Consider the following 24,090-nt stretch of genomic DNA (forward strand, 5'->3'; position numbering starts at 1 on the left):
TGATTTTTCTGTGCATTTCAAAATGATCACTACAATAAGTCTAATTATTGTCACCATATGAAGATATTACATAATTAAGACTATACTCCCCACACCGTACAATTCAAACCCGTGACTCATTTAATTTGTAATTGGAAGTCTGTACCTCTTAATCTCCCTCACCTCTTGCCCATATTTTTAATTGGGTTGTTCCTGTTTTTGTTGAGTTGTAAGACTTCTTTATATATTCTGCATACTAGACTCTTATCAGATAAATCATTTGCAAGTATTTTCTCCCATTCTCTAGGTTGTTGTTACAGTTTAAGGCCTAAAGTTAAGGTCAGTATTATGTGCTGCCTGGATATCTGGTGAAACCAGGAGGGCCTTGAACAGTCCCTCCCAACTCTGCTCCCGTGGATCAGGCCCCCTATCCAAACAACCCTCTTTATTCAGGGGTCTAGGTAGTCTCTTCTTATTCCTGAGTAGTGAATTTCAGTTCCTTGCCAGATGGGTAATTATGGAAACAAACCAATCACATCCTCCCCTGGGAACCAATCATCATCACTCCGTCCTTTTCATACTACAGAGCCTGCCACCCATAGCTCCTGGTTGTTCACTCTCTTCTCAAGTGTAACCCCGTGTGAGCCTGCGTGGCATGCGGTGTCCTCCTCCCCTGGGATTTGAGTATGTGTGACTAGTAATCTGCTTTTAATCTCATATGTCCAGTGTCAGATGTTGAGTGTTCAACCATCCCCATTAACCTAGGGGTCTCTTATCAATGGGGTGAATAAGAGGAGATTAAAATAGTTGTTTTACTTTCTTTATAGTGTACTTTGATGCATAAAAGTTTCAGATTTTCATTAGGTCTAATTTATCTTTTTTGTGTGTGTTTGTTTCTAGAGCTTTTGGTTTCATATCTAAAATCCATTGCTAAATCCAAGGTCATGAAGATTTACCCCTTTGTTTTCTTGAAATAGTCTTATCATTTTATCTCTCATATGTAGGTCTTTGACCCACTTTGGGTTAATTTTTGTATATGTTATGGCTTAGGGGGTCCAACTCCATTCTTTTACATTAGGATATCCAGCTGTATCTGCATCATTTGTTAAAGAGACTATTCTTTCCTCATTGAATGGCTTTGGCACACTTGTTGAAAATCAGTTAGCCATAGATTATTTCTGAACTCTCAGTTCTAGTCCACAGGTTCATTTGTCTATTGTTATATCAATTCCACAATACGTTTTGAAATTGGGAATTGTGAATCCTCCAACTTTGTTCTTTTTCAGTACTTTTCTGTCTATTCGGAGCCCTTTGCAATTCCACATGAATTTGAAGATCATCTTTTCTATTTCTGCAAAGAGGACCTTTTAATAAGCTGTTGGCTTCAGTTTGCTAGCAATTCATTGAGGATTTTTGCATCTATATTTATAAGGAATATTGGTCTATAGTTTTCTTGCGTGGCTTTTCTGTCAGAGTAATAGTGGCCTCATAGAAAGCATTATGAAGTAAGTGTTCCCTTCTCTTCTACTTTATTGGAAGAGTTTGAGGATTGCTGTTAATTCTTCTTTTAAATGTTTGTCAGAATTTACCAGTGGAGCCAAGTGGTTCTGCACTTTTCTTTGTTGGGAGGTTTTTGATTAGTGATTCAATTTCTTATTATAGGCCTCTTTATATTTTTTATATATTCCTGACTCAGTTTATACCATTTGTGTGTTTCTAAGAACAAGACCATTTCATCTAGATTTTCTAATTTGTTGGTGACAGTTGTTCATAGTATTTTTTATAATCCCTTTCGTTTCTGTAAGGTCTTTAATGATGTCTGTTTTCATTTCTGATTTTAGTTGTTTGTGTCTTTTTTATTTTCTTATTGTAGCTAAAAACTTTTAGCTAGAATAAGAAGATTTGATGGATCTTTTCAAAGAATTGACTTTTTGGTTTTGTTGATTCTCTCTGTTGTTTTTGTCTCTTTTATCTCTACTCTAATCATTATTATTTCTTTCATTCTGCTAGCTTTGGGTTTTGTTTTCTATTCCTTTAGATGTAAAGTTAGGTTACTGATATGAGAGCTTTCTTTTTTAATGTCAGTGTTTATACCTTTAAGCTTCCACATCTCATAAATTTTGACGTATTGTATTTTTATTTTCCTTCCTCTCAAAGTATTTTCTAATTTCCCATGTGATTTCTTCAGTTAACCCATTGGTTGTTTAAAAGGGTTTAATTTTCACATATTTGTGAATTTTCTAGTTTTCCTTCTGTTATTGAATTCTAGTTTAATTCCATTGTGATAGAGAGATAATTTGTATGAGTTCAGAATTTTTTAATTTATTAAGACTTGTTTTGTGGCCTAATATATGGTCTATCCTAGAGAATGTTCCACATGCATTTGAGAAGAATGTGTAGAATATTGTTAGATGCAGTGTTCTATTATATATGTCTGTTAGGTCTAGTTGGTTTATAGTGTTGTCAAGTCTTATATGTCCTTATTGATCTTCTGTCTATATATGCTGTCCATTATTGAAAGTGGAGTATTAAGCTCTCCAGCTATTATTGTAGGACTGTTTCTCCTTCAATTCTGTCAACATTTGCTTCTTTTACTTGGGGGCTCTCGTTTAGTGCGTATGTTTTGAGTTACTATTTCTTCTTGATGAACTGACCCTTTTATCATTATATAATGAACTTTTTTGCCCCTTGTAACTATTTTGACCTAAAGACTATTCTGTCTGATATTCGGATAGCCTCCCAGCTCTCTTTTGGTTACTGTATTTGGGAATATCTTTCCCATCTTTTCATTTTGAACCTATTTGTATCTTTGGATCTAAAATGAGTCTCTTGCAGGGACTTCCTTGGGGGTCCAGTTGTTAAGAATCTGCCCTTCCACTGCAGGGGGCACAGGTTCGATCCCTGGTCGGGGAACTAAGATACTGCATGCCCCGTGGTAAGGCCAAAAATATAAAAATTAAAAAACAAAAAATTAATTAAATGAGTCTCTTGTAGGCAGTATATAGTTGGATCATTTTTTTTTAAAATCCTTTCTGCCAATCTCTGCCTTTTGACTGAGAGTTTAATCTACTTATACAATATTTAACATAATTTGTGGTATGGAAGGATTTACTTCTGCATTTTGTTTTCCATATTTCTTATACCTTTTTTGTGCCTCATTTCCTCTATTACTGCCTCTTTTTTTTTTTCTTAATTGATTTTTTGTAATGTACCATTTTAATTCCCTTCTCATTTCTTTTTCAGTGTATTTAAGATATTTTCTTATTGGTGACTCTGGGGATTATAATTAGCATCCTATAACAATCTAGTTTGAAATGATACCCACTTAGCTTCAGTAGTACGTAAAAATTCTGCTCCTCTATACCTCTGTCTCCCCACCTTTATGTTGTTATTGTCACAAATGACATCTTTATACATTGTGTGCCCATAATACTGTCTTTTAAATTTACCTGTGTAGGTAGTTACCTTCACTGGAGATCTTTATTTCTTTGTCCAGCTTTCAGTAACTGTGTAGTGTCCTTTCATTTCAACCAGAAGGCCTTAGCCTTCACTTCTTGCAGTAAGCCTAGCAGTCAGCCAGAGGTGAAAGCCTAGGGTCTTCTCAGGTGTTTTCTGAGCGTGCATTCTGTTCTGAGCATGTACGTAACTTCTTTTCTATTTTTTTAATTTTTTAATTTTTAATTTAATTTAATTTTTTAAAAATTTTATTTTATATTGGAATATTGTTGATTAACAATGTTGTGTTAGTTTCAGGTGTACAGCAGAGTGATTCAGTTATACATATACATGTATCTATTCTTTTTTCAAATTCTTTTCCCATTTAGGTTATTACAGAATACTGAGCAGAGTTCCCTGTGCTATACAGTAGGTCCTTGTTGGTGATCTATTTTAAATATAGCAGTGCATACATGTCAACCTCAAACTCCCAATCTATCCCTCCCTCCACCCTTCTTCCCTGGTAACCGTAAGTTCCTTCTCTAAGTCTGTGAGTCTGTTTCTGTTTTGTAAATAAGTTCATTTGTATCATTTTTTAAAGATTCCGCATATAAGCTATATCATGATATTTGTCTTTCTCTGACTTACTTCACTTAGTATGATAATCTCCAGGTTCATCCATGTTGCTGTAGATGGCATTATTTCATTCTTTTTAATGGCTGATATTCCATTGTATATATGTACCACATCTTCTTTATCCATTCATCTGTCGATGGACATTTAGGTTGCTTCCATGACTTGGCTATTGTAAACAGTGCTGTGATGAACATTGGGGTGCATGTATCTTTTCAAACCATGTTTTTCTCTGGATATATGCCCAGGAGTGGGATGGCTGGATCATTTGGTAATTCTACTTTTAGTTTTCTGAGGAACCTCCATTCTGTTTTCCACAGTGGCTGCACCAACTTACATTCCCACTGTAACTTCTGATTCCCCAGTGTGTATGGGTACTTTTGAATACACTAATTTCTCAAAGAAACTCTCCCCAGCTTTTCCTCCCAGACTTTAGACAGTCTGTTGTGTGTCTCAACCTTAATCTTTTGCACAAGGAGGCTATGGGGTTTGTTGGTTTGTCTTACTTCTTGAGCAGTGTCTTCCCCTTTTCCTCACTGAGTGAGTTCTGACTAGGCAAAACAAAGGCAAGTACCTTGCATTAGTCCTGCAGGTCGCCCCCAGACAAGTTAAGACAAACCAACCCAAATTTTTTTAGAATAAGATCTGCTCTGCTCCCTTAAGAACCAGGGGTCAGGGCCCCACAAGGGCAGGCTGCTGCTGTCTTTAAGACCACTGCTGAGCTGGAGAGGGGGTTAAGGACAAGATAAGTAAAAATGCTGCAAAGCATTCCTTCTGATTTTGAGTTTCCTTTTTCTTGATTCATTGTTCAGCCAGTTGTAAGCCTTTGACTGACAGTTTTTGCTTGATTTTTTTTTTCAATGTTTCTCTAGAGGGACAAGTCCTTTGATCTACTTACTGTACCATTTTTGCTGACTCCATTTCATTTGTTTGTGTAGCGATGAAAAAACACTACTTGTAAGGGATGAAGGGACCCCTAGGTAATTTTAAGAGGAGGAGAATACCATAACCAGATATGTCTTTCACAGAGATGACCTTGTAGTTTTGTGGAGAATGCCTCCCAACCTTCTGTAGGTTCCATATTAAGAAAATTAAGTATCTCTCCAGATTTTTATCAAATTGTGCATGATGCTCTGCCTTAAAATATTAGTTATGTAGGAAAATCACTTTGGGAGCTTGAAGGAGGGGTGCTCCTCGAAATGATAAATACTCTCTCCAGATCAGCAGCGCACTTTAATTTGTGAAGGAGCAGCTTAACATGTGAGCACTCCAAGTAGTATGCACCAGTGTGAGTAGTAGTGATGATTTGTTTATTGATTGATTTTCCGAAGCAATCTGGGAAGGCCAGCGAGATTGTGGTGATTACGTTACTCATTTTTTTCTTTGGCAGCCAGGAGAACCATAGGAATTGCTTTTTAGTGAACGAATTTTATATTATACCTCTATCTTCCCTTTTTCACTGAAACACAAATTGTATTTTATTGATTCTAATGTAAATACTTTTGACATTTTAATATTGCTAAAAATGAGATACATCTTACAATTAATGGCATGATTGATAGCATTTATCTTTTCTTAGTGGTACATAAGTTAATGATGCAGTTCACAGTTGATGCTGTCTTAGATTTTATGAACTATCAAATATTTTCACTGGGCAGTAAAGCACTTTAGATCCATTTTGGAACAACATAGATGTGTAAATAAATATCTAAATACAAATACATTTATTGATTATGCTTGTTGATTGAATCAGCCTCTCGGTTATTAGCCTGGATGACTGAAAGAGCAAATTAGACATGGTTTTCTTTTCTCCTGAGTGTGTCGATTTTCATGTGAACCTTTCCAGGGTATTAGGTGGAATCAGGTCTTCATGGGAAAATAGGAATTAAATGACTCATTGGATAAATTATGCTTATTGTAATAGGCCTAGGAATCCTCGGCTTCTGCCCTCTCTGATTACCTGTTTCATCTGGCTATTGGAATGTGATATATTAGGGTTCAAAGCTCTATTTAGCTAGTTTTGCTAGAAGGGGGAAAAAAACACCAAAAACTAGTTTTTTCCTTTGTCTGGTCTGTTTGAAGCCCAGGTCTGGACTGATGCCTTGCCTAAACCATTACTTGTGCACCTGCACACTGTAAAGGGAAACTCTGAAATCTTTGCTGCATTTAATTTTGAGGCTCAGACCACAAAACACGAAGGAATGTAGCCAGAGTCCAGCTGCAATGTTCTTTTACCCCTTATTTCTTTTTTCACTGAGGACTGAAAAGTAGGTTTTAAAGTGATTTTTGAAATGAAATGTGTTGGTCATTGTTTTTGTGCTACTTAACCGTCTGTTAGGTAATACATTCAGAATAGACTAGCTCAATAGATTGAGCTACGACATAGCTGGTCAGAGCATTTGGCTTTTTCAAGCCCTCAAAAGATGTCTGAAATTTTTTGTTTTATTTTCAGAAGGAGAAATAGGGAGTGGTGTAAATTGGCAGGCACTTTTGAAACTTCCTGGCCTGTCCCTGACAAGGTTTTTACAGATCTCTAAAAGCTGGTCAGCTATTTTTCTGTAGTGGAATTATTGGAACCAAGAGAAATGGTAGTGCTGCTTTTCCCATTTTGTGGATTTTTTTGTGCTTATGTTTATTCCTGTGGAAGATCTTCTAAAACCCCAGGAATTGCTTTTTTAACCCGATTGGTTCTGATTTCTTTTAGAAACAAATTCTAGAGTACAAAGACATTGTGATATATCCAAAATCAGACAATAATGGGCCTAGATTGTAGTCATTTCATGTGGATCTCATGCTCATGAGAGAAGGAATGGTCAGTTTTAATGATCTGCCACCTTTTTGTGACTGGGGTGCATATGGCCATCATGCATACTTATACATAAAGGAGCTGGTGAGACAGATCCCCAGGCCTGTGACTTGAGCCACCTTGCAGCCACCTTGGCATGTCTGGATGTTTATGGAGCTTCCGCTTCAGCATAACCAGGTTGCATTTTGCCAGGAGGGAAGGGACAAAGGAATTTGCCGAGTGGCAGTGATCAGACTGATGCCGTATCTCTGTATTCCTTCAGCCTACCTCTTGGCCTGGCCACATTGACCTGTTAATAAATGAATGAGAATTTTTTCTAATGGTGTCTCCTTGAATCAGTGAGAATACTTTGAATTTTATTTGCATAAGTAGCAGATTCTCTATAGAAATAGTGACTGACCCTTGGGATTTCATTAGCATGTATTGAAAACCTAAATTTTTTCAGACTGTAATTCTGACTCCTCATTGCTAATCTTCTCTGCTTTAGGCATACTTAAACACCTGTTGACACATCTTATATTAAAAATTCTAGATTCTTTCCTAAAAACATTCTCAGCTTCTGTTTGTAATCAAGCTGTTTTAATGTGGAGAGTTCAGAAGTAGTCGCTGTTTTCACTAAATTAGCATGTTTACTTTCATGGCGTCCAATTAAATCTGATGGCCTCCTTCCAGAAGTGGGAGATTTTCACATGATGCTTAGGCTTAAGTGATGTGGCCTTAATTTTCAACTCTTCTACTGTTTATCCTATAAATTAGAACATTTTTTGTAACCTTCATCTTCATTTTATTATATGTTGTTGCTCAGATGCTGGCATTTAAAAGTAGTCAGGAACTCAGACCTCAGACCTTTATATTGAACAATGATTGTGATGACTTGAGGCAGAGGGTGAACCAAATGCTTTGGTTTTCTATTTTTTCTTGCTGTGCACCTTAAAAGTATAATCAAACAAATATTTTTCAGTGTGACTAATATAGCTGAAATGAATAAAATTATTAGTTCTTTCAGGTTTTCTACTTGATTACAGGAGTGTGGCCTAAGTTGAAAGATCTCTGTTCATGTGAAAACTTTCCCAAATGTCTATAGTACAGCTCCATTATAACTACCTAAGGGTGCACCGTGGAACAAAAATAAAGATGAAAAAAAATGTTTCTGTACATGCAGCATTGTAGACGTTGTGTTTTAAAACCAGTCAGAATATTCTTAGGTCGTATGAGTCACCCCTTCATTTCACAAATGGAGAAAGAGGTTGAAAGATGAAGTAAGGTCAAATAAGAAGTTAACTAAGCCTTCACGTTGATCTGGCCCCCTGAGGGAATCAAGCCCAGAAGATGGTCCAATTGTTAAGTGTAGTACTTTTAAGCAAGCATTTAGGAGATGGAAGAAGTATATTTATCAAAAAGGGGCTATATATGAGACTGAAACACTCCTTTCCTGGTTTAGGGGAAGCTCACTGGTGAAAAATGCCATGATGTGAATTCCTATATATTAAGCGGAGTCATCGTGTTCTTATTGAAAATGTTAATTATTTAAATCTCATTTATCAGTTGGTTCACTTAACATTTGTTTTTCCTCTAAAAGGTACAATGCAAAATGCCTCTCTTTTCTTCTCTCTTTCCTCAATTTATTTAAACTAGGCAGAGTTTGTTTTTGTTTTTTAATCACTTAAGTCTTTGAAGTTATGTTGGGACTTCCCCTCTAATCACTGAGCAACTGGGGAAAGGTTGTTCTCTCTGAGTCTTGGTTTACCTGGTATAATATCTATGCCACTAGATTATCGTGAGGTTTAAATGAAGCACAGTGCTTGGCACACAGAAGATGCTCAATAAAATTTTGCACCTACTATTATGTATACATTGAGCTTTGCAACAGTAATTCCAGGCAGCCATGTAATTTTTTTTTTTCTTTCTAATTCTAGGTGCCAAAAGGAAAGGTGGGCCTAAGAAAAGGTTAAGGAAAATTAAAAATGCAACCCAGTAGAATAGTACTAGATTTCTTTTTTGTAGTAATGCCACGAGGTACATCGTCTTTCAGTCATTGGTGTAAATGGAAAGGACTAATGAAGTTTCCCAGAGCACTGGGTAAAAAAAACTGTTGCAGGTCTGAAGGCTTGTTTCTTACTTCAACTGCTCAGGGAGTTTACTGCCTAATATCTGCTAATGAGTCGAGTTAAGTGTCTGTGTTTTAGAACCTATCAGTTTAGCAAATGCTGAAACCCTTATTCTTAAAAGGAATGTAGAGCATGTTCAAATAGTTAAACAGTTCCCAGCGTGGCCCGCTACTTACTTTTTTAGTCTTATCCCAGTGCCCTCTCAGTTCATAACCAAATTGTGGTTGTACATAAAGCTCTTCCGTTATTATCTAAAACTTTCCTCGTAAAGTCTTTCTTAAATCCCCATAGTTTGATGGACTGTCGTAGTCTTTTGTAATCCTATGAACAATTCTTTCTATATAGTATCTCAGAAATGAATTATGTTTATATATGTTCTCATTTCATTTTAACAACAACCCAGTGATACAAGTGATGTATTAGAGTTATTTGTCTTTTTCTTGTCTGAAATATTTTCAGTGTAGAAACTGCATCTTACTTGGCATGAAACTTATTCCATTGTCTTACCGAGAGCCTTGTATTGTGTAAACACTCAATAAATATTTTTTGAATTGAATTAGGAGAGCAAAAGGGATGTTCAGTTTCTGCAAATGCTATTAAGTAATCTGACACTCCATGCTCTAGCCCATAGTTTTAACTCTAGATGCTCTGGCCAGGACAATCCTTGTTTCATACACTCCCTTAGGACCATGGGAAGCTATTAACTTCAGTGCCTCTTGTAATCCAAGGCACAGGCAGCCGTGCTAATGGGGCTGTGTTCAGGAGTGAGAGCAAAGAGTGTGTTTTAAAATGAGGAATCCCCATGGAAATTTTAGGCAGCAGAAATCAACAAAATAAAAATGCAGAAGGTGGTTGCTGGGTGAAACAGGAAATGAACACCTTATGGAGATTAGGCAGTCCACTGAGAGAGGGGAAATGTGGAAAATGAGTCAAAAGTAATTGTGTAGCTATTTCATCTCTGACACTTGGAAGCATATTGTTGTGTGTGTTGTTTTTAATGAAGTGTGTTTTACAGTGCTGATGTTATTATCTGGATGAGGAAGTCTTCTCTAGTATTATTGTCATCTCAGCTTTCTGCAACCAACTAAATTAAAATACAGTAATGTAATGGGACAGTGGAATAAAAAAGAAAACCAGATGACTCTGACATGTGACCCTAACTTGAACTTACTGCTTTTCTGGTTTGCAGCGTGCTCCAATCAGAGAGGTTCAATGTAACGCTTTGAGGGACCGGGGAAGGTAGAGGAATAATATATTTAGTTAATAGTGGGCTATGTCATGGGTTAAAGATTGTTACATTATTAGAATATGTGAAATCAGTGTTTCTCAACAGGAGGTCCCCAGAGCATCAATGAGCTCTCCAGGTAGCATGGACTGGCCTTCTGCAGTCTGTTATTAATGTGTATCATATGACAGCATAGATGCTTTGGATTCTGATATGAATTAATCATTTACTCTAATAAATAAGACTTAATTTTATTGATGTTACATTGAAAGTAGTATCTTTCTTTCCTTTAATTCTTATGTTAGATTTTTTGGTAGGCAAATAATGAGGGATATGAGGATAATTATATCAAGCCGGAAAGTTTGTTGTAAGTGATTTGTGGAATCTTTTGGTTTTCTGAAGAAATAAATGGGTGGAAAGAATAAGAAAATTATTTTTAGGTAGATGTGAACTTATTTTAACTTCCCAAAGCATCTTATTATAATAGTTCTTTAGACAGTTTTCTAGGAATAACATTTATGTCCTGGATAATAGTGTAATTGTAAAACAAATTTATATCATTCTTTTAACCAGATAGTTCTATTCACTGCCATTTTTTACGCCTCTCCCCACAATAATTTACAGTTATAAGATCACCAAATGTAACTTCTGAATTGGATTAAATGATCAATTGGTATTCAGAGTTTTCTTCTCTAATTCCTTGAAATGAAAAATTGATATGAGAGTTAACTCATGTATAGTTAAGTCACAGGAGAGTTAAATTGCAAAAGAGTTACATCACTGAAGTCAAACCGTATGTTGAGGACTAGTACACGTTTGTCACTGCACAAGTTGCTGGTATTAGGTGAAATTACTCAGCTGCTGAAGTGGCATCAGGGATGGAGAGCAAGTCAGTAGACAGTCATCCTCAGCATTATAAGGGTCATGTTAGAAATACTTGGGGATGAGTTGAGCAGCCAGCAAAGGCATGCTTTAGGAGGTGGCCCCTAAACATCTGAGCTGCTGAGTGTGGAAGAGGCTTAGGAGCTGCCCAAGCAAAGGCTAGATACAACAGAAGCACACACACCCTGGCACAAAACAGGTATTGCACCTTTCCATTGGCCAAAGCATCTAGTTTCTCACCCAGCCTGGTGAGTGACTTCAAGTTGCTCAGCAGTTTTCTTTTAGGCATAAATAAAAGAGGGATAAGTTAATAGTTCAATCTTTAGTTGAGGTAAAAATGAAAATTACTTTCAAAGATGATTAGCTTTGAGTGGTTAATATCAATATACATATATCCATTTATTCAAAGCATAGTAATATATCTTTATAAAGTGTTCTGGATCACAGGTTGGTTATAATAAATATATGACTGATTTGACTTAAACATATAGTCACTTCCATGTATAACTATTTAACAGGGATTAACTATATATATTGGCATGTGAATAATAAAAGTTGTGTTTTCTAAACTTAGGAAAGGAGAAATGGCTTTTCCATTTCACTCTTCTGAAAGAACTTCAGTATCAAGCACATCTTGAACCAGTTTATTTCGCCTCACTAGTCTCCGTGCACTGGCTTTAGAGAAATGTGAAGAGTAAAAGAGGGAATTTATATAAAATTACCATTGCATATAATAGTCAGTCAGTAAATATTTGTATACTGGGTGATAATAATAAGTAGAAATGAGAAATTTGAGAAGTCCATGGCTTCTAATTCAGAAAGGATCTCTTAAATAAATCACAGAAACATACAGACCATAATATGAGAAATGATCCATAACTTTGATTTCATTTTTTAAAACTTGCTAATAACAAAAGAAAACAAAAACAAAATGAAAAGGTAAGCCACATATCAGGAGAAGAGATTCGTATCACATAGATCAGCCAAGGGTCAGGATCCAGAATATGTGGGGAAAAAAACCTTTATATATTGATAAGAAAAGGAGCAGTCAACCCAATAGAAATATGGACATAGTGTATAAGGAAGCTGTTACAGAAGAACAAACCCTAAATATCTAATAACATAAGGAAAAAATACTCAGTAGTATTTTACTAGTCTCACTAGTAATCGGGAAAATGCAAATTAACACCACAAGAGATACCATTTTACATCCATCAACCTGGCCAAAAATCGAATGTCTGTTTAGTACCTAATTTGGTGAGCATATAGATGAAAAGGAACTCTTATCCTTTGTGAGAGTTTCAATTAGTTTGTTTCAGAGGGCAATTTGAAAATACAGTTAAATCTGCACAAACCTTCCTCAACCTAACAGCCTTACTCCTGGTTATATATTAGGCTTTTGAGTAGCTTTTACATATATGCTATCTATGAATATTTATTGTGTCTATATTATGTAGATAATTAAATTATCTCTTGGCTACCTCTATTATTCTGTATTGGAATTATTCACAATTATATAGCTAGTATTTACTTTTTTTAAAGTGACTCTATCCTTTTGTACTATTCCTTTCAGGGTCTCCATTACAGTGAAACATAATTTTCTTTTTTTATAAATTTATTTATTTATTCATTCATTCATTTATTTATGGCTGTGTTGGATCCTCATTGCTGTGCGCGGGCTTTCTCTAGTTGCAGTGGGCGGGGGCTACTCTTTGTTGCGGTGAGCAGGCTTCTCATTGTGGCTTCTCTTGTTTTGGAACACGGGCTCTAGGCACGCAGGCTTCGTTAGTTGTGGCACGTGGGCTCAGTAGTTGTGGCTTGCGGGCTCTGGAGCTCAGGCTCAGTAGTTGTGGTGCACGGGCTTAGTTGCTCCGCGGCATGTGGGATCTTCCCGGGCCAGGGCTCGAACCCGTGTCCCTTGCATTGGCAGGCAGATTCTTAATCACTGCGCCACCAGGGAAGCCCCCCCCCCCCTTTTTTTTTTCTTAAAGCTACTTCCTTTAAGACTAGAATACCTGTTTCTTTGTATACAGCGTCTCCTTTTCATACAGGGCTGGTGCAGGTGGTTACTTTTTCTCATAATTCATATAATTTTCATATACCAGTTCTTGCTTGATTAGTTTTAGATTTATAATAGTGGTTCTCCATATTTACTTTTGAGGAAATATTGATGATAATAATGCCAAGAATTTTGAGTGCTACTCATTTATATTATTGGAAACCTTTTTAAAAGACTTACAAAAGAATTAATTCTTCCCATCCTGCTTGTTAGTAACTCCCATTAGTATAAATGATGACTCCCAGGTTCATGATGTGGAGAGTATAGTGATGAAATACTAGAAGTGTTAATGGTAGTTATAGAAATTTACTGCTGTAAGTTAATTAAACACACCAGTAAGCAACTGGAGCATTTTATTATTTAGTTTGTATAAATATACAGTTGGAAAGTTAATGAGAAATGGCAAGTGTCTTGGAGTTTGATTGACAGCTATACTAAACCTTTTTAAAATGTGTAGATGACGAATGAATTTACTGAGACAACTTCTGCTGTAAAATATTCCATAGAAGGAATATTTATTTTTGAGTGTGCAGTAGCATAATTTTGTCATTTCTGACTTTAAAAAATTAGTTACTAGAGGAAAAACTTTTTAGAAGTCACCTCCTAATATTGAATTTGCTAAATAGTGTTCTGTATGGGAGATAGAAGACTTTCTTTTATTATTTTCTGGCTTCTATATTATTTGTGGTCTCTGCATAAATAAAAAAATGGGAGATTCCTGAGGTGGTTGAAAAGAATTTGGTAAATAAATAGCATGTTATTTTCCTTCAGAGATTTCTAGGGGAAATGATAAGCAGTATTCTGTTCTAAGAAGATACAGGTTGGTCACACTTAATTGAAAGAAGTTTCCTTTCTCATTTTGTATCATTTTGGGGGGAACCTACCTGTCTTTTTAGCATGTAATTTGGAATAGACACCTAACTCAGTTTTGTAGTATTTGTATTATTAAATGCTAATTCAAAGTCAGGGTTCATAGTATCAGAATTATAAACGCATAAATGAACCTGCTCACCTATTCATTCATTCATCAAATGTTCAGTAATTATGTACTGCCTGAGAGACAATTTTCTAGGTCTTTGGATTATACTAATGGGGTGGCTGGTGGGATGAATTGGGAGATTGGGATTGACATATATACCCTAATATGTATAAAATATAGATAACTAACAAGAAGCTGCTGTAAAAAAAAATAAATAAAATTCAAAAAAAAAAAAATGGCAGGGACTTCCATGGTGGCGCAGTGGTTAAGAGTCCACCTGCCAATGAAGGGGACACGGGTTCGATCCCTGGTCCTGGGAGATCCCATATGCCGCGAGCAACTAAGCCCATGCACCACAACTACTGAGCCTGCGCTCTAGAGCCCGCGAGAGCCACACCTACTGAGCCCACATACCTAGAGCCCATGCTCCGCAAAAAGAGAAGCCACCGCAATGAGAAGCCCGCTCACCGCAACTAGAGAAAGCCCGAGCGCAGCAACGAAGACTCAACACAGCCAAAAAAACAAAAAGGCACAAAATTCTCAGAAGTTATGTATATGTGCCATACAAATTATATTCCCATCTGTGGATCAAATGGGGACACGTACCAAAATGAATGCTTTCTCAGAAGGGCTGCTTGTAAGCACCAGGAAGAGATAATAGTAGTAGCAAGGGGACCATGCTACTCTGATAATGGCTCTGGATCTGGAGAGAGAGAAGAGGAAGGGGCAGGGAGAGTTGTTCGCAGAAAACACTCCAAGTGTGGACCTTGCAAATATAAAGCTGAGTGTGATGAAGATGCAGAGAATGTTGGGTGTGTATGTAATATAGATTGCAGTGGATACAGTTTTAATCCTGTGTCTGCTTCTGATGGGAGTTCCTATAACAATCCCTGTTTTGTTCGAGAAGCATCTTATATAAAACAAGAACAAATTGATATAAGGCATCTTGGTCATTGCACAGACACAGATGACACTAGTTTGTTGGGAAAGAAAAATGATGGACTACAATATCAACCAGATGTGAAAGATGCTAGTGATCAAAGGGAAGATGTTTATATTGGAAACCACATGCTTTGCCCTGAAAACCTCAATAGTTACTGTATCCATGGAAAATGTGAATTCATTTATTCTACTCAGGCATCTTATAGATGTGAATCTGGTTACACTGGACAGCACTGTGAAAAGACAGACTTTAGTATTCTCTATGTAGTGCCAAGTAGGCAAAAGCTCACTCATGTTCTTACTGCAGCAATTATTGGAGCTGTACAGATTGCCATTGTAGTAGCAGTTGTCATGTGCATAACAAGAAAATGCCCTAAAAACAATAGAGGATGACGACAGCAGCAAAACCTAGGCCATTTTACTTCAGATACATGTTTCTAGAATGGTTTAAACTGATGACTTTTATATGTATACTGACCATGTGATGTACATTTATTATGTCTTTTTTTTAAAGAATGGAAATATTTATTTCAGAGGCCTTATTTCTGGACATTTTTAGTGTAGTACTGTTGGCTCGTATTTAGAATATTCAGCTACAACAGTTTTGGACTGTTTAGTAGTCTTTGTTTTATGTTTTTAAATACAGAAATTGATTTCACAAATTTATACTACATGGTAATTCTAAGACTTGTTCTTTACCCATGCAATGTAATATTTTTGCAAAGACGGACCACTTCCAAATGGTTATAAAGTCATACCCACTTCTTCCACAATGACCACAGCAAATGACCAAGCTTGAACTGAAGGTATAGATGTTTACAGATTACTTTTCTTACAAAAAAAATCTAGAAGACACTGTGTTTAGACATTTCAATGTTCTTGAGATTTATTAACTGATTTTTTAGACACTACCTGTTGCATGAACTGTAAAGCCATGTGTGTTAGATGTAAAATATTTATAAGATGTATGAACTGGAATTTGATCATTTCTCTCTTTGAAAAAATAATTCTGAATTTTTAAAAGTATATGGTAGCAATGATGGAACGGATCACTGAAAAGTAGATTTAGATGTTGTGAAAATAGTCTGTTTAACAAACAGATTTGAATAAAGCCTACTCTATCATTTTAAAAAAAAACAGTTAAAACCATCTCTTTTTTTCCCTTTTAAAATAAATGATTAGTTTAAAATCAGTTCTGTAAAGGCTAGATGTTTTTATAGAGCAGATACAGACTAAGAAAGTGAGCATATTATCTCAGTTTATTATCTAATTTGAGAGATAATAAAAATACCTTGTTTTGTGCCTTTTATTCAGTAACACTCCTTTCTTTACCTTGTCTTATGAACACATTGCAAGATTCATCAGATATACCCCTGGGAGAGCAAGAAAGACAATCTCATTTTGAGCAGAGAATGATATGGCTGGTTGATGGGTGGTTTGGGACTAGTCTCAACAGTCATTTTGTCACTGAGAGTAAAGGCCCGATTATTGACTAGAAAGTACTTTTTAGATAAAGTTTTAGGGCCAACTTAAAAGTTGTTAGTTCAGAATATCTGTTTCAGTTTTTTGGCTTTTCCAGTGAAAATAATGTAATTATGCTTAAATGACCCAGTCCTCACTCCCTGCAAAAATATGCTGACATCAGGACCTATTTGTTTGACAAGACTAATTCAGAGGAACAATAAGCAGTGTTTTCACACTCAAAACTAGCCAATGAAATAAAAGGTTACAAATATTAAATTAGAAATGATTCATTGTCGTGAATTTCACACATGGGTGTGCCTGAGTGTACACTTGTATACACAGAGCAACATCAGATAATATTAGAAAAAGATTGATTCCTAGAACTCAGCTAATCATTATGTTCACCAGATGTCTTTTGAGTAAAATATTCCTCTTTTCTCTATTGTGTTGCAAACACTTGAACTCCTGGAAGACACTAAAACTCAATTTGAGTATAGATACTCTCTTTTCATCTAGGAGTCATACACTTACTGAGGGTTAAATTGTTTATAGCTCTTTCAGTTGACTCTTTTCTACTTTAATCTTTTATGAAACGTCCGGGGGGTAGGAAACCCAAAGGGGAAATCCACGGACATACGAAGAAAGGCCAAAAAATAGGAGAATACACATATAAGGAAATAGAAATAATAATATAAAAAAAGACTTTTAAGAATTTCAGAATTCTCAAAGGAGGAAATAACATCCATAAAAAAAGAATGAGATTTTATGAAACAAATAGGTAGTTGTTGGGACTTCCCTGGTGGTCCAGTGGCTGAGACTCCATGTTGCCAATGCAGAGGGCCCAGGTTCGATCCCTGGCCAGGGAACTAGATCCCACATGCCGCAACTAAAGGTCCTGCATGCCGCAATTAAAAAGATCCCACCTGCCATGCAACGAAGATCCTGTGTGCTGCAACTAAGACCAGGTGCAGCCAAATAAATTAAAAATAAAAATAAAAAAATAAAAAGAAATAGGTAGTTGTGACTCGAAAGACATAGAAAAATGTATCTTTTAAAAAGACCCTTGGGCTTCCGTGGTGGCGCAGTGGTTGAGAATCTGCCTGCCAATGCAGGGGACACAGGTTCGAGCCCTGGTCTGGGAAGATCCCACATGCTGCGGAGCAAGTAGGCCCGTGAGCCACAACTGCTGAGCCTGCGCGTCTGGAGCCTGTGCTCCGCAACAAGAGAGGCCGCGATAGTGAGAAGGCCCGCGCACTGCGATGAAGAGTGGCCCCCACTCGCTGCAACTAGAGAAAGCCCTCGCACAGAAACGAAGACCCAACACAGCCAATAAGTAAATAAATAAAAGTCATTTGTGAGACAAATATTAAAAAAAAAAAAAAGACCCTCATAAATAGTAGACTAGACACACTTAAGGAGAGAATTTGTGAATAGTAAATAGAAATGAAAAACGTCACCCAGATTGCAGCCCAGAGAGATAAAGAGATATATGAGACAGAAGTTATAGGACACAGAGGTTAATTAAGAGGTGTCAACATGTATCTAATAGGAATTCTAGGAATAGAGATTAGAGGGAATGGCAGTGAAGAAGTATTATTTAAAAGTGGCTGAGTAAAAAAATACAGGAAATTATGACAACAAAAAAGGAGACACTTATAGATACAACAGAAACTGAAAAATCATAAGAACATACTGTGAACAACTTTTAGGTAGAATGGAATTTTTTAGCAAAAAGTATGTAAAATATAACAAAATTGATTTAAAAAGAAATGGGAAAACTGAATAAGATCTGTTTCCAGAGCATGATAGAATAGATATCTGGACCAACACTGAAAATGTAGGATTAAAAAAAGAATCTTAAATGTATCTATTAGTTGACAATAAAATAAAGAACACTTAGGTCAAAAGCTGAGTGATGGCAAGAACCTAGAGAGATAAGGTGAGCAAGCTTTTGCCTTGAAGGCATTTAATAAACAACCTGATCAGGACAATATGAAAAACAGACTGGTAAACAAACTGATTTATGGACATAAATACAAAAATACAAATTAAAATGTGTGCAAGCTGAATCTAACAGTTGAGAAGAGTCAGTGGCTCAACACTAAAAAGTCTTCCACATAATTCACTCATTAACAGATAAACAGAAATATCATGTGGTGGTTTTTTTACTAAGTGCAGAAAAAGCATTCAATAAAATTCAACACTTATTTAGAAAGACAATAATAGGTTTTGATTAGGAGCATAAACTGTAGAACCAGATGGCATGAGTTTGAATCTAAACTCTTACTTATTGTATATGGTATTGTCTTGATTTCATGCTTGTTAGATGTTGGGCAGAGAACCCAACTATGCTGTGCCTGGACTTCTGACCTACAAAAAATATGAGCTAATAAATGAGTGGCTTTTTAAAAAACTTAAGGTGTGATGGACATATAACATATTAGTTTCAGGTATACAATATAATGATTCAATATTTGTATATGCTGAGAGCTGATCACAACAATAAGGTTAGTTACCATCCATCACTATACAAAGTTACAAATTTTTTCCTTGTAATGAGAACTTTTAAGATTTATAATCTGTTGTTTTAATCTGAGAAATGTTTTGTATTTTTTTTAAATAGTAATAGAAAACAGTTACATCATGTGACCTTGGACAGATTACTTGATCCCCCAATGCTTTACTTTATTGTCTGTAAAATGGAGATAATAATAGTACCCACCTCATTAGGTGTTTGGGTGGATTCAGTGAGCCAGTACATGTAAAATATATATGGCACATGGTAAAGCCTCAAATGATTGCAAATAGTACTAGTCGTTGTTATAGAAACTATTTGAAAACTAGAAAAAGCAGGGAATTTCCTTAAAATGCTAAAGAATAGTTATCAATCCTATAATAACCATTAGGCTAAATAGTGAAACTATTTCCATTAAAGTCAGAAAGCAGATAAGGATGCCAGTTATTATACAATAAAATATTTTAAAACGTTATGCTTGAGGTCCTGGTCTATATAATTAAATGGAGAAAAGAGATGAAGTATAAATATTTTAAATAAAGGGACAAAATTGTCTTTTGCAAATATGAATGTTATGTAGAAGCTGTGAGGGAATCTGCAAACTATTAGAATTAGAAAACTAGCACATTTGTTGGATATAAGATCAACATGAAAATTAAGTAAATTCTATATACCAGTAATAACCAAATAGAGAGTGACCACAATATAAGTACCTCGTAATATATTTAATAAAAATGTGAAAGACCTTTATCAATGAAAAATATATAACATTATAAAAATGATAATGAAGGACATAAAATATCTGAATAAACGAATGTACACATATATGTACCTGGTTTAACTAGGCCTTCTGCTACTCTGATTTTTATGAAAATATATCAGAAATTAGTTTGGCTAAAAAATAAATAGGATACCCAAATACTTTTTGGAGACTTTGGTTTTTTGTCCAGAAAATCATGGGAGAATCCCTTCTTCCTGTCAAGATTCAATTTAAAACAAAAATTTCCTTTTATAAGTTAGTGAGTGAAAACTTAAGCATGTAAATAGCAAAAGAAAGAAAGGAAAGAGGGAGGAAGGAAGGAAAGAAAGAAGGATGGAATCCAGACAATATAAAAAGCTTTTGGTTCAGTAGTTAAAAGAAACAGCTCAAAGAATTATGAAAGGATATTAATTCCATCAGTCAGATTTCAGTCAGGAAAGCAGAATCAGTATGAGTGTTATGGTATAAGGGATTTATTATAAGCATAAGATATTACAAAACTGTGGGAGAAGCTGGAGAAGAATCCAAAACGGGGAGTTGGAGGATCAGAGAAAGTCACTAACCAGCCCTTCAGAAGCTTGGTGCAGGTGGACAGCTCAGGCCAGGAGGTGGGAAAGAAGATCTAACCAGCTGCCGAGTGGAACCCCAAAGGAGAGCAGGTGGGGAAACATCTAGGGAGGACCGTTACCACTGCATCTGTTAGTGGGCCTGGAGTCACTATTTGTCAGCAGCACCAGCGGTTGGGAACAAGAGCTAGATGCAGAACAGGAGCACCAAGACCAGATGGAATCTGCAGGCAGCCCATGTCTGTCTCTTACTGGGTCTAACCACCATTCACTTCAGAGCTTCATGGCTGCTGCTTCACTTCTGTTCTCCAAATCTCGTGCCAATTTTTGTTCAGCTCTAGCCTGGATCCACACATGTGCTGGTATTCTGGGAAATAGTTCTTATTTAACCAGGTGCACACAGTAAAAAACCCACGACAGATATGAATAGGCTCTGTACTCTATTCTAGGAATATAAAGAGTAATAACAACAATAGTAATCACTCAGAAAATTATAGTTGCTCTTACTGTGTTTCAGGTACTGTTGAAAATTATATAGTCACAATAGCAGTATGAGATTAATGCGGTTATTATTCCCCTTGTATTGATGTGTAACCTGAGTCACAGACAGGTCAAATTTACTTCCAAAGCTACACATTGTTCTCTAGGGTTAGCAGCAGCAACATTCTGGAGGAATCTAGTAAAATGGGGACATACTTAGAAACTGTATTCATACTAGAAAAACTTGCTCAAAGGAGGGCAAAAATTAGAAAAAAGTAGAAACAGCCTAAATCTTCGTCAGTAAGGAAGTAGAGAAGTAAAGTCTGAATACCCATAAGATAGAGTACTAATTAGGAGTTCAAAGAAATGCATTACATATGTATATCAGCAAAAATACCTCTTAAAAAACAGTACTGAGGGGAAAAGTGAGTTGCAGAATGATATACATGATCTCTCATTGTTCATTTAAACATTTGTATTTTAAAAGTATAAAAAGTGATATATACAGATGTTCACCAAATTTATAAAGCTCGTAGCTTGTGGGAGGGGCCATGGCACATGCAGTTGCTTGTCTACCCACAGCCATTCTTGGCTTCCTACTTATCAGCAGAGCTCCATTTTGTTAATTATTCTTTCTCTTCATTTGCTATATGGAAGGTGGGGCTCAGCCCCCAGCAGTAAATTACAACTGGCTTTTTACCAATCATAGTAAGTCCGTTCCATCACCAGAGCTTGGTTTGTGCATAAACTTGTGTCACAGTTATGGCCAGTTCTCTGGGGGTATTTCTGGGAATGAGTGAGTCCCATCAATCACTGTTTTAGTGCCTCACTTTTAAAAATGAATGGTCAGGGACTTCCCTGGTGGCGCAGTGGTTAACAATCCGCCTGCCAATGCAGGGGACGTGGGTTCAATCCCTGGTCCGGCAAGATCCCACATGCCACGGAGTAACTAATCCCGTGCGCCACAACTACTGAGCCCGCATGCCACAACTGCTGAAGCCCACGCACCTAGAGCCCGTGCTCTGCAACAAGAGAAGCCACCGCAATGAGAAGCCCACGCACTGCAGCGAAGAGTAGCCCCTGCTCACCACAACTAGAGAAAGCCCGCATGCAGCAACAAAGACCCAACACAGCCAAAAACTAAAATGAATGAGTGAATGAATGAATGGTCAGCCAAGGATCATCAGATATTTGGGGAGAGCTCTCACACGAGATACAGAAGCCAAAATAAATAATCAAAAAAGAAATGTGAAGGGAAGAAAGAATAGGGATCAACAAAAAGTAAAAACACATAAATATCTAATGTTGTACAGCTGAACTAATATAATGTTATATGTCAATTATACCTCAATAAATAAAGTTGACTTTTTATAAAAAGCAAAATTTAAAGACTATTAATATGCTCTGTGAGACAAGGGAAAGTACTACATCTAAGAACAAAAACAAGATGGTATGAAAACAAGTGTTCATTAAAAAACAAGCAAAGCTTCAGAAAGTAAAATGATGGAATAAAAAAACAGGACAAAGTTGGAACGTGAAGTTAAGGAAAGCTCAAAAAAAAGAAAAAATACAAAAGGCAGAGATTCAAAATATGAGAGAAAGGTAAGAAATCAGAGCCATTCTTCAAATATCTGATAATCCAACATTCATTTAATGGTGAGTACAGAAAAGGAAGAGAAAACAAGAGGGTAGGAAATTATTCAAGAAATAACATAAGAAAAATTCTAATAATTTGAAGGACTTGATTTCAGATTGTGGGAGCCCAGTGAGTGCCAAGCACTGTGATATTTCGAAATGCTAGAGGTAAAGTGAAGATTCTGAAGCCTTGCAGAGGGGGAAAAATACAATGGAATGGGAATCGTGATATCTGACTGCTCAAAGGCAACACTGAAAGGTAGAAAGTGATGGAACAGTGCCCTCAGAATACCGTGGGAAAATTATTTCTATAAGCTTGGCTTATATATGGCATCCCTGGGCGATACTGTGGGCTTGATTCTAGACCACCACAATAAAGCAAATCGCACGAATTTTTTGGCTTCCTAGTGCATATAAAAGTTATGTTTATACTATATTGTGGTCTGTTGTGTGCAATAGCATTATGTCTAAAAAACAGTGTACATACCTTAATGAAAAAATACTGCTAAAAAATGCTAACCATCATCTGAGCCTTCAGCCATTCGTTATCTTTTTGCAATAGTAACAGCAAACATCACTGATCACAGATCACCATAACAAATATGATAATAGTGAAAAAGTTTGAAATATTGTAAAAATTACCAAAATGTGGCAGAGAGAGGTGAAGTGAGCAAATGCCGTTGGAAAAAGTGGCGCTAATAGACTTCCTCGATGCAGGATTGCCACAACCTTCAATTTGTAAAAAATGCAGTCTCTGCGAAGCACAATAAAGTGAAGCACAGTAAAAACCAGGTGTGCCTATATGTGCCAAACTATCAGTCAAATACATGGTAGAAAAGTCTTTTCAGACATGGAGGTCCTTAAAAAAAAAATCTCCCTATGCACCTTTCCTAGGAAACTCTTGGAAGATGTGCTCTATTAATACAAGGGAATAAACCAAGTAAAAGTAAAACATCATTCAAGGAAAAGAAGGGATCCAGCACAGCAGAGAAGCAGAGGGATCTCAGGATGATGGTGAAGGGAAATTGTAGAAGGTCAGCTCTTCAACTGGCCTAGAGAGCAGGAGGACAAAGAAAGAGTGAAAGATTATCTGATGTATTTAATTATATTTTGAGGGAATTTTCATTGCTTTCAGGGAGTCAGAGAATGAATTAGAGGTACATCAATAAATTTAACAAATGAAGAAATTAGATGGTAATTAAATCCCGGAAGAACCAATGATGAAAAGAAAGAAAATATAAATATCATTCATTATATGGCTCTACTCAAAATAATAGTTACGTAGTTATAATACTGTAACATTGCACATTGATTTCACCAAAGAATGTGTTTTTGTTTGTTTGTTTATTTTTGGCCATGCTCAGCTTGTGGGATCTTAGTTCCCTGACTAGGGGTTGAACCCGGGCCCCGGCACTGAAAGCGCTGAGTTCTAAACACTGGACTGCCAGGGAATTCCCCCAAAATGTGGCATTGACCCTGTTGAGAGAATGTGAGGAAGAAGTGTGGTTGTTTTGGGAAGAGATGGGGAAGCAATGTGTAAGAGAGAGAAATCCTCATCTTTTCCAGTAGGTTGTCAATAGATTGTTTTTAAAACCAGAGAATCAAGAAACAGGAATAGAAAA

The 24,090-nt window shown here is 36.4% G+C and overlaps 1 protein-coding gene, 1 long non-coding RNA gene and 1 pseudogene across 8 annotated transcripts in view; 2 read left to right on the top strand and 1 right to left on the bottom strand.

Annotated features, from left to right (window-relative positions):
• The window catches only part of UVRAG (UV radiation resistance associated), a 316,243-nt gene that overhangs the window by 192,812 nt on the left and 99,341 nt on the right, over nucleotides 1–24,090 (top strand). The gene's annotated exons all lie outside the window — the stretch shown is intronic.
• Nucleotides 8,795–17,935, top strand: LOC309605914 (tomoregulin-1 pseudogene; annotated as a pseudogene). Its single transcript has one exon. The product of its transcript is annotated as a tomoregulin-1 pseudogene (transcript).
• Nucleotides 21,371–24,090, bottom strand: part of LOC309605916 — an 89,433-nt gene continuing 86,713 nt past the window's right edge. The window contains exon 3 of the long non-coding RNA XR_014231569.1: nucleotides 21,371–23,520. This is a non-coding gene — a long non-coding RNA (uncharacterized lncRNA). The remainder of the gene's footprint in view (nucleotides 23,521–24,090) is intronic.

Source organism: Balaenoptera borealis (genome assembly GCF_965194805.1).
Source record: "Balaenoptera borealis genome assembly, chromosome: 11".
Lineage (NCBI taxonomy): Eukaryota > Metazoa > Chordata > Mammalia > Artiodactyla > Balaenopteridae > Balaenoptera > Balaenoptera borealis.